Source organism: Tursiops truncatus, chromosome 2 (genome assembly GCF_011762595.2).
Source record: "Tursiops truncatus isolate mTurTru1 chromosome 2, mTurTru1.mat.Y, whole genome shotgun sequence".
NCBI lineage: Eukaryota > Metazoa > Chordata > Mammalia > Artiodactyla > Delphinidae > Tursiops > Tursiops truncatus.
In genome coordinates, this window is record NC_047035.1 from 99,856,226 (window position 1) to 99,867,475 (window position 11,250).

Here is an 11,250-nt window from a genome sequence, read left to right on the forward strand (position 1 = left end):
AAACGGAAGATTTCATTTGGGGACAGAGGAGGAAGTATTGATGTAATTATTTAGGTGTCAGTTATAATTCTAACATTAGCACACTGGAAAAAACCCTGTCATCTCTCCCACCAAAAACAAACAAACAAACAAAAAAAAACAGCTATAACAGACTGTGCGTGTCAAAGGGGCTTTAGGCAAGAGCTAGTTAAATTACAGATCCTCTAAAACCCATGCCATTGCTTCATGTTCTGTGGAAACTATAGAATATCATGAAAAAATATTTTTATTCAAAAATAAATTTTGAAGTCTTTACAATAAATACAGGCAAGTGTTTCTTGGTGCAAAAGTGACTTTCTAAGTTGGCAGATTATGTCGAGGTACCTTCCTGTGGTCAGGTATCGGGTAACCACCAGGCTGTGAGAAGAGCACTTCACATTCAGCTGTCACATTTACCTCGGAGCCTGGGTCTTCTTTTCTTGTCTCTCTAGTTTGTTGTACCCATTTCCTATTATTCTCTTCCCAGTCTCTCTCTAGCTCTTTCTCCGTCGACTTTCTCTCCCTACCTCACATCTCTCTTCTCCCCTACCGTTTACTTCCTGTTCTTTCATTGCTTCTGTATCTCCTACTCTTTCATAGCTCTATCCTTATCTCTATTATGAGGAAATTCCCCCACTTTAGGTTAAAATTAAACCTTGAACATTCTCACCTATCAAAAAGAATTCTTTTTTAAAAGGAGTGGGGAGAGGTTTCAAGGTTATATAAGAAATGTAGTAAATGCACTTTGTTCCATAAGATTTCAAAGGCTAGTGTTTATTATATTAAAATAAGTCTTAAAGATTGCTAATTTCATAAAGGTGGTTATCTGGTTTCATCTGATCCCTTCAATTCTTTATAGAACTGGATAGCAGCAGATTAAAAGCAGCAAGAGATTGGGCAGCAGGAAAACAACTGCTAGAATCAGAATAGCTGATAAATGACCACAGAATGACTGACTATAAAAGCACAATAATATAAGGCCACGAGGCTTTGAATGTCTCAGTTATCCATCCCTAAGAGCATCACTCTAATATAGAACCATACCGTGGCCGTTGTTTAATAAGGAGGTGAAAAGTATGATTCTTCTTAAAGCTATTTCCATCCAAAATGGCTGAAATGGGAAGTTTCAGAGCTATTACTATGTATATTATATTAAGAATATAAACATAAAATTTATACTAATAGAGTAAATTTTCTTAGTAAATTCATTGAACACACACTTACTGAGGACCTACCATGGACCAATAACTGAAACCAATGTGAAAATGAATTCAAAATGGTCCCTGCCCTCAGAAACTTTCAGTTTAGAGGAGACAGATATAAACAGTTAACACAGTACAGTGGACTGGATGTAGCAATAAGTATATGCTTTAACGTCTCTCCACTGAGAACTGGATGAGTAGAACCTCAGAGCTCAGGTATTGCCAACCTGAATGTTGCCAAAATTAAGGTTTGCATAATTACCACAGCTGTTATATAATCCTCTATCTTGTGATTCTATAATTACGTGATCTCCTGTAAAAATCTTACCACATACATCAAGTAAAACCATTTCAGTTACACCTTGAAAGAAGAAACCTCATTTATAAGTCATGTAGCCGACTGCTAATTTAGTGTAAACCTGGGTATAAATGAGGAATACCAACTTGCTTTGTTTTGTTTTGTTTCTGGGGAGGTGTTTATTTTTAACCGTGATGTCCTAATTGGTTCTATTCTCTCCCTTGGCTCTCCCTGCCACAGTTCCAGAGTTATCAGTAGGCTAGATAGAAGGTGACCTCTCCTCATAAGGACTTGGACAACTCAGATTATCTGAAGACACAAACCTGATAGGAGGGAGAAGAAAAAACAAAACACTTGAAGCAAGAAATGCAAATGTAATCCTACGATCAAAGCAGCTGGTCAACACTTCCATCAGAAGTGAAGATAGGAAGCTCATCAGACAGAACATCAGCCCATGAGATGTTCGCAACATATCAATTTGTTGCAAGCAGTGTGTCGCTTCTGCACAATCAGAGACTGTCTCGATCTCTCCACTCACCGTGGAAGTTGCCTTGTGCCTAAACTGAATTGACAAATGCATTGTAACTACAAATTTTATTTATTGTTATGGAACTGTAAGGTCTACATATAAAGGGAAAAAGTTAATGTGGAAAGCTGATCTCCACTCAGCTGATGCCAGCATTAGTTAAAGCTGTTCGCGTGCAGAGAACAAAGCAGTGACAACCATTGGCCCTTAGCATTCCCGGCATACCTATTAGTGTCTTAAAAAGGAAGGGAAAAGTCTTTTGTTGCCCTCTCCTATCCTTTTGCCATATGAATAGTGTTTTCCAAGAAATAGGAAAATATTACTTGGTATAGCATTTCTCTCATGCTCATTTTTTCATTCATTTTTATTTTTTCTTTTTGGGTGTTGTATTTGGTCTCTGAATCTGAATAGTTTATGGTCACAGTCCAGAATCCTCCATGTAGCCCTATGTGCTTTGCATATTTACTTTACAAAGATAAGCAGAGACCATCTGTGACCATAGCCTAGCTAAGATTTTTAAAAGGGGAAATTTTGTCCCCTATATTTTCCCCCAAATAAATATTGCTTTATTTCTAATAATAACAAGACTTTTCAAGCTTCTAGGTTTCATAGTAAAGCTTGTAATAGAAGTGTAAATTACAAGGGAAGAATTTACTTTTTAGAAATTGCTTTGTTTTCCAAGCAGTAAGTACTACATATAGTACTTATAAAGTGTTAGCTGTAAGTAAGCACAAAATGAATTTAAAATACAAAGAAGATTTTCAGGCTGTGATTATGTTGAATATAACAACCCAGTAGTCACCAAGGCAGGTAGTGTGATAAATGAACACACCACTCTGAGGCTAATTACCTAATGGAATACAAGAGCAATGGTCACCCATGTCCTTATTCTAGCCTTTATTTCTCTGTCATTTGGATGGCTGGTTAGTGGGGAGGAATTCAGTGGGTGATGTAATCAACTGCAAACCATCTGCCCTGTCCCAAGAAGATGAGCCAGATTAGCATTTAACCAGTCCTTGTCAGTCCATCTTAATACTGTGCATTAAGGCACCCCTCTGTCTCTAATCCTTAAGAGTTTTTTTTTAAGACATAATAATCACTTTGAACTTCCATGAAACCTGTCTTCCACCACAACAACCCTGGGAGAGAAAAACATGCTAATAAACAAGGTTGTCTTGGCTTAATAATTCCTTATAGCCAATATCAACAAGGGCAATCAGCACACAGAAGAAAGGACCCAAATCACTATGTAACTTAAAGATTTCTGTTAATTTGAAAGAACAAAAACAATTAAGACAGAACTTCAGATTCTCCAATCAGGATGATACCTAACAAATCAGTCTTTCGTGAACGTAATGGACTTTCTGGTAACTTTAATTTGCCTATATTCTCCAATTACATCAGACTCTCTCTGTGGCCTTGTTCTTCATTTCAGTGTTAATCAGCTAAAACAGAAGTTGTTGCTTATGATGTGTGAGTGAACATATGCCACTGCCTGGCCTTTTTTCTTCAGAGCTTGTTGTCTTTTTCGCTATATTAGACTTTGCAGTATGCCCAGAAGCTTTCCTTCATAAAATAGAAAGAAAAAAACATTTGGCTTATTTTTCACTGTAGCTAGTCTTTTATACAATAATCTTGTAAGAAAATTTCTTGAATTCTAAATATTACTCTTTCTAGATTTTTGAAATCGAAAAGTTTTCAGTAAAAAGTTTCTTACTTTATTTTATTATATTAGGTAGTAAAAATGTAGGGTTATTTACCATAACCTGTTCATTAATATCAGAAATTTACAATAGCATTTTAAGACCATAGTAGAATTCTAGCATACCGTGTAGTACCTATGGAGTATTGTAAGAGCTAATTGTCCGAGATGAATTGCTTCTCATCTTGTTCTCCAGTTTCCATTGTTGGTTTATTGCAGATTTGTATCCTGTGTCAAATTCAAGGTATTACTGATAAACCTTTTGAACCAGCAGCAAGAAGTTCAAAATTTTTTCTGTCACTGTAACAGAAAACACAATATGTATATAACATTTATGTAGCAATAAATGTGCCATCTTTTTTTTTAACATAGTAAACTAGTGAGTTTTTTACATTCCTCTCTCAAACAGTAATGCATTTTGGTTTTTTTTCCTCCATCTCATTGCTCCCAGGAATGCTCACACTGCTTTTCTTTCTTTTCTCCCAGCTTTCTTGAGATATAGTTGACATATAATATTGTGTATGTTTAAGATGTAGAACGTCATGATTTGATATATGTATATATTGCAAAATGATTACCACAGCAAGGTTAGTTAACACATCTATCACCTTACATAGTTCGTTTTTTGCGTGTGTGGCAAAAATGTTTAACGACCACGCTGCTTTTCTTATGTGCATTGCCTGTGACCTTATCTGGGAAACCCATCAGGACAGAATCAGACTTGTAGAACTAAGCTGCTAATCTAGTCTATAGCTTCTCTGGGTTATATGTTTCTCCTCTTGCCCTCTCTACTGATAGTGGCCTTTTAGCCTTTTCCTGAAGGTTTACCAATGGTGATTAGTAGTTAAAACCTGCTTATTTGTAGATCTAGAGAAAAACGAAGATGGAAAAGGACTCAAATGAAGCTTTCAAATTAACATTATTTGAAGCACTTTCACATGTTTTATGTCCCTTTTCTCACAAAAAGCCTATCATAATTAGGAGATGGTATTATTTACTGTTCTCAGATTAAAAGTTCTGCTCTTATCCCAGTTTTCACATACAGCCCCACTCCACCCCCCTGCCAAAAATATGCATAGTGATTATCCACAAGGACTTCAGCCAAGCAAGAGCCTAAAACAAACAGTGGATGAACTTTTTTGGACAAACTTTCGTAGGGCCTATACGTGAGACACCCAAGATCATCGTCACACCCTCTTGGGATCCTGGCAAATTGCTTCTCTTGGTGAATTATGAAATCCACTGTTCACATTGGAGGCCCAACAGATCATTTTACTCGTAGGAGTTGATGAAAACAAACATTTTAGTTCAATTTTTCTTTATACAGATTGATGAATAAAATATAGATTATTATAGTTAAATGAAATCTAGAAACCATCTCATCAACCACCTCATTAATAGCTTTATAAAAACTGAGGCCCAGAGAGGTTGTATGTCTCCAAAAGCACATAACTAGTAACAGATTAAGACACTTAAAACTTGTCCTACAAAATCTTCTTGCCTTTACTTTTTGTCCTTTGTCTTTATAGATTTTTAGGCCAATTCTCTTCAGTGGCTTCACTTTTTTCTCTCCTCTACTACATTTTTTTCTTTCATTTTTCTCTCCTCTAGTTCATATATTTTTTCTTCCATGGAAACTCAGAATTTAAATGTACATCACGTCATGTGTGCATGCATGTGTGCATGCATGTGTGTGTGTATCAAAGGTTAAAGAGTATTAGCTTTGGCATCAAACAGTCCTCGATTCAGTCCAGGCTCAACATCTAGTTAGCTCCATTTCCCTATCTGAAAAATGGAGATACATATTAGAATTGTGTAAGTATTGAATGAAACAATGTATGGAAAGCTCTTACCTTGGTTCCTGTCACATAAGTACTCAATAAATGATAAATATTTTTTAAATAAATAGTAGCTTTCCTTTTAACCAGCTCCCAGGAAGATTCTTCTTCAGCCATCCTGTGAGAGAGGTAAATGGTGGTAAAAATAACCCCAAGAAGATGTCAACCCATCTTTGCAGGAGTCTACATTCTTTGGGGGCAAGCCGATGAAACATATTCAGTGCCCTCCAGTTGGGTACGTTTTATGAGGACTTTTTTTTTAAACCTTCACATTTCAAAAGAGTAAGCCAGTAGGCTTTGCCCAGTCACACTTTATGGGTTGGCGGCTAAGTCAGTTTGGGTCCTCAGGAAGCAGATACCAAGATAGAAGTGCAAGGGCTTTATTGGAGGTAGCACCTGTGGGAAACAAAAGGGAAAGGAATCAGGAGTAATTAGGGATGGGATTCAGACCATGATGCAGGTCTGACATCTGTGAAAGAAGGGGAGAGGAAGGCGGATTAGGTAAGGAGAACCTCAGACTGCCTGTAGCTCTGGACAAAGTCCTGGGGTCCAAGAAGATTGCCCATTGAGGAATCTTGTGTTGGACAGAAGTGGTAAGGTGCCAGTGTCCCTGTGGTGGGCAGTCACCTGGGAGTTACCTGAGAAGACAGGCCTCAGTTTGAATACTCCAAAGTTCTGCACTTGGAGGCTGAGAGCCAACTGCACTCCCCTGACTGGTTATCCCTTGAAGGGAGATCTCAGAGGTGCACCTCCATGGCTTTCACAGCACCTCATTGCTACTTCCTACAGAACTGGCAGAACAAAACCAAAGGGTCTTCTGCAGTCACTGGGACCACAGCTGACCTCAACAGGCTCATCAGAATTTCAAAAACTGCAATTCTTTCTCCCCTGGCATTGTGCTGTCAAGGAAACCTACATGTGTTATCAAGAAGGACAATTCCATTCCTCCTCCATTTTCATGGGCCATTATGTAGGCTGGTATAATCTGGGTCTGAGTCCCTAAAGTTGCTGTGTTATTCTGGTGTTCTTCACAGGACATTGTGATAGTCCCTGTTTGCTGGGTCAGTGGATGGTCCACAGGCTATTTGTGGCAACCTGGCTTTGGAAGGCCACAATGTCCTCATTGTTTTGAGGTGTTTCCCTATGCTGCCCCCAGCCCCCGGAGCTCTTACCTCTGCCCTGTACTTGGGGCATGTTTGTGTAAGTAGAAATATCTTTCTTGTCTTCTTTTTCTTTCCCTCTTTAATCATTTATTCCAGAAGACATCTTTAAAGGGCTTTTCTGTTCCCTTTGGCCTAGACCGCTAGTCTCCCAGAACTGATGTGGGGCACTGCTGCATGTGGCCAGGTTCTCCTTTCTCACTCATGAGGGTGGGTGCCCCCCTAGACAGGGTGCCTGGCTGTGTGGTCTCTCAGGCTCTCCGGGCCATTTTATCCTTGGAAACTGCAAGCACAATGCCCAAAGCTTCCAAGCCTGTTAAAGCCTGTGAAAATGCAACCTGAAAAATATTGTGCCAAAAGATTAAAAAACTGCAAAAATGAAATTAATTTTAAAAACAATTACAAATATCATTTCAAAATTTTATAGCAAAATAAAATTACTATTTAATGTGGGATTTGAGCTCATTTCATATATTTTTATACATACATACATATATATATGTATATATACACACACACACATATGATGGAAAGGCCTTAAATACCTTCCAAAGGTTTAACACCTTGGGTTCCTTCAATTCCAGTCTCTTTCATTTAATACATTTGTCTTTGGTTTCTTAATAACCTTGGGAAGACAACCGCGTCTTCCCCTCTGGAGGTGAGGACCATTGGTGTATCTCTGAAGATCTAACCTGCCTAGGCCGTGAGAACCCCCCGAGACATCACGAGTTTTTTAGAAGCGCTAAACAGACCACTCTTCCCCTGCTTCCAGGGTGAGTTCTTCCTCAGTCCCTTGCAGCCCTATGAGGTTTTTTGCTTTCTCCCATTTCTCTGGCCTTCAGCCCCTTCCTACAAGCCTGAGTTTTCTCCTGGAGAGCTGGTCCTTGTTGAACTGAGGTGGTAGCCCAGTGTTGGGAGCAGGCCCGGGGCAGGGCCTCTCGTCCGCAAGCTGGAGGGATCACCTTGTCCTGAAATACACCCAGCCATCAGCTGTGATAGATTTTCTCCATCCGAGTACTCCCAGTGGCCACCCTCGCAACTCAGGGAAGCCGGATGATGTTCCGAAGCAGCACTGTGATGAAGCTCTGGCCCCTGCCTTGCAGGGCTGTGGGCATTGGGAAGTCCTACTTACGGGGCCACCTCACACTCAAGCTCCAGCCCCAGGAGCCTCTCCTGAGGCCTCCATCCCGTGGGGCTGAGCCACCACACCCCACTCATGCCAGGCCACCCCCAGGTCATCCTGCCTCACGCCCAATAAAGCCTGTGCTGAAAGGACCAGGGTTGTTTTTCAGACTCTTTCAGCAGGGAGGGATTGATCAACCCTGATAGTGCAGGGAGCTTGCTCTCACCCCGGACTGGCAGAGATTAATTAGCTTGATTCCCAAGCATAATCCCTAATTAGGCACAGGAAGAAAGGAAAGAAAACACAAAGGAACTATTCTTCTTCTGTTCCAGAGGGGGAGGGGGAGGAACGGGAAACGGAGGAAGAAGCAGGTAAACATATTGCAGCACCTGAGTGCCTACTCCCAACCAACCCAAGAGCACAAACATTGCTGAGGAGGGGGTGTCTTCCTGCGAGGATCTCATATGAAAATGTGCCTTTAGTTTCTTTGTTTTGCTCCGTGCCTAACGATGCACAGGAAGGTGCGATTAAGCGCTACGCTTTGAAGTACCTGCTCTAGGCTTGCTCAGCCTCCAGAGGCTGAGGTTGCCGCAGGGGAGAAATCAGCTCCGTTGGGCTGGGAGAAAAAGGTTGGATGGGGAGGGGGTAATCACCCTGAGACCCGAGTACAGATAGTGAAAGGAAACATTTCCCGTAGCTGAGAAGGAGGGGGCACCCCTTCCAGAGCCCAAGAGTGGGCTCTTGTCTAACTCTCGGAAATGAACTGTCCGAGGAGACACACGTGCTGACAAAGCAAGAGACTATTGGGAAGGGGCGCCCAGGTGGAGAGCAGCAGCGTAAGGGAACCCAGGAGAACTGCCCTGCCACGGGGCTCGCAGCCTTGGGTTTTATGGTGATGGGGTTAGTTTCCGAGTTTTCTCCGGCCAGTCATCTTGCTTGGCACATAGCTGGTGACTCAGGGTCCTTCCTGGTTGCGCACGCATCTCTCAGCCAAGAGGATTGGCTGGATTCCAGCGTGAAGGATTCTGGGAGGTTGGTCGTCTCCTCCTTCTTTGGGCCCGTCCTGAATTCTCCTGGGTAGTTTTCCGAGGCAGCGCTTGGTTTCTTATGGGAACCTCCTGTGGTGAGACAACTCAGGTAAGCGGGTTATCATCGTGTCTGGCCAAGGTGGGCAGTTTTGGTCAAGGGTTCCCTAACATTATTACTAGCATTTTCTAGAACTTTCCAGCCAGGACTGACGGGTGGTGGGGAGGGCAATGGGAGGAAGGAGGGACCTCACTTAGCCGTGAGATTTGGCCAATCAAAACTTCACCCCGGGGCTTCCCTGGTGGCGCAGTGGTTGGGAGTCCGCCTGCCGATGCAGGGGACGCGGGTTCGTGCCCCGGTCTGAGAAGATCCCACATGCCGCGGAGCGGCTGGGCCCGTGAGCCATGGCCGCTGAGCCTGCGCGTCCGGAGCCTGTGCTCCGCAACGGGAGGCCACAACAGTGAGAGGCCCGCATACCGCAAAAAAAAAAAAAAAAAAAACTTCACCCCGGGGAACTTCAGTTTCCTCTTCTGTAAAATGGGGGTAATTTACAATCATACTAGCTCGTGTGATGGTTCTGAGAATGAATTGAGTTCAGAGGTGCATGGCACACAGTAGGCACTTTCTAACCCACCTAACGAAAGCAAACCAAGGGAGCAGCAAATCAAAAAATGATGTAGCCATTAAGAAAGTAATTGTTTATATTTTTAGGTGTGATTGTTTTTCTGCAAGTCCTTGTCTTGTAGAGATGCGTGTGCTGTAGTGTTTACAGAGGGAACGATGAGGTGTCTGGAATTAGCTTCGGTATAGGGCAGGCAACGGGGGTGGGGTGGGATGACAGGGTTTAGATGAAACAAGATTGGCTGTGAGTCTATCCTTGTTAAACCTGGGTGACAGATACATAAGGGTTCGTTATGCTCTTTATTTTGTAGATGTTTGACATTTTTCATGACAAGTTGAAAGAGAGGAGGAAGGAAGGGAGGAAGAGCGGGTGGAGGGGGCCGGGGGGGTGGCAGCAAGAAGGAGGAAAGAAGATTCTGCCTAAGTGTCCCTTCTGAAACCTTCCCCAAGCGCCACATTGTCAGGGGATAGAGGGTGTTTTCTGCTCATCCTGAGCAATGAGACCCATGAGGAGACAGGAGGGTCATCCAGGGAGCAGCCCCAAGTGGCGAAGTCCCTCCGGGGACCATGGAGAGAGACAGCAGGACAGGGTGACAGCGGACCGTGGATCCTAGCACAGGTCTTGCCCGTGACATTGGGTGGCGTAGGGCCATGGGACCAGAAGGGATACTTAGAGGGAAGAACAGAAAGAGCTGTGGAGGAGGAAGCAATGTGAGCCCACTTCCCTAAAGAAAGGGTGGCAGGGCAGGCAAGGTTGAAGGTGGGGTGCTCCAGGATTCGAGTGGGCTTTTTGAAGGAGAAGGAGAGCCTGCGGTACCCCCAGGTACCAAGCAGCTGGTATCTGGAGAGACACAGGCCACTCCGGGTAGTCTGTGGTCTGGAAATTGGAGTGTCTGCTCCCCTCACCAGCTGGCGGGTGGCCCTGGTCTAGGTGCTGGGCCTCCACCAACGGCAAAGTTCCCCCAGGTGCCTGCGTGGGGAAGACAGGCACCCCAATCCCTCACGTGACCAACCGGAGCGTCCCCATTTCCCTGAGGCTTCTCCAGGGGTCCCCACAGGACTGAGAACCGTACCGCAGTGACCCTTTCCCCAAGGAAGTGCTGTGTCCCAGAGCAGCCTTCATGGGGGTGACATGTCCAGATCTGCCCAAGAAGGCTGGTGATGGAGAGAGCAGAATCTGCCAATCAGTGTGGGGAAAAGTGGATTCTGCAACAACCTTGATGAGGTTAAGAGCTTGGGGGGGCCTGGGAAGACCAAATGTTTAATATTTGGGAGAGAGACTGTCTAAACAAAGCAATGAGGAGGCCGCTTTGTAGTGATATGAAAGAGATGAATTAGGTTTATCCGACATCAAAGGACAGGAGATACAATGGGGACTGAGGCCCCCAGGCAGCGTGGGCAGGGCTGGAGCAGAGACTTCGCAGACTTCAGTGTGGTGGAGAAGAGCTCCAATGGTGTGTGTCTGAGCATTGCTTTGAAGCCCCCTTCCATCATTTAACACACTTCCTAAAACCTCCCCCAAAGCGGCCTTTTCAAAAGCAACATTTGCTACCAACCAGGAGAAACACAGGAGCCTGCCCTCCCCTGTTGACCATTGAGAAGAGGGTGCTTGCCGACTGTTTCTTCTTGAGGATAAACTGAGGATGGGGGCCTGCCCGGCAGGCGGTGCCAACAGTGGAACCCACTGAGGCTCTGGGGCTCAACAGAACTGAGTGAGAACCTGCTTCTGCTTCCAC

At 43.6% G+C, this 11,250-nt stretch overlaps 1 protein-coding gene and 1 long non-coding RNA gene across 22 annotated transcripts in view; both read left to right on the forward strand.

Annotated features, from left to right (window-relative positions):
• Positions 1-4,113, forward strand: part of TCF12 (transcription factor 12) — a 382,195-nt gene extending 378,082 nt beyond the window's left edge. For all 19 annotated transcript variants that reach the window (XM_073801056.1, XM_073801058.1, XM_033851719.2 and 16 more), the window contains one exon: positions 1,759-4,113. The gene's annotated coding sequence lies outside the window, so the exon portion shown is untranslated. The remainder of the gene's footprint in view (positions 1-1,758) is intronic.
• A 4,815-nt stretch (positions 4,114-8,928) lies between these two features.
• The window catches only part of LOC109552055 (uncharacterized), a 30,335-nt gene continuing 28,013 nt past the window's right edge, over positions 8,929-11,250 (forward strand). For all 3 annotated transcript variants that reach the window (XR_012330132.1, XR_012330135.1, XR_012330134.1), the window contains exon 1: positions 8,929-9,004. This is a non-coding gene — a long non-coding RNA (uncharacterized lncRNA). The remainder of the gene's footprint in view (positions 9,005-11,250) is intronic.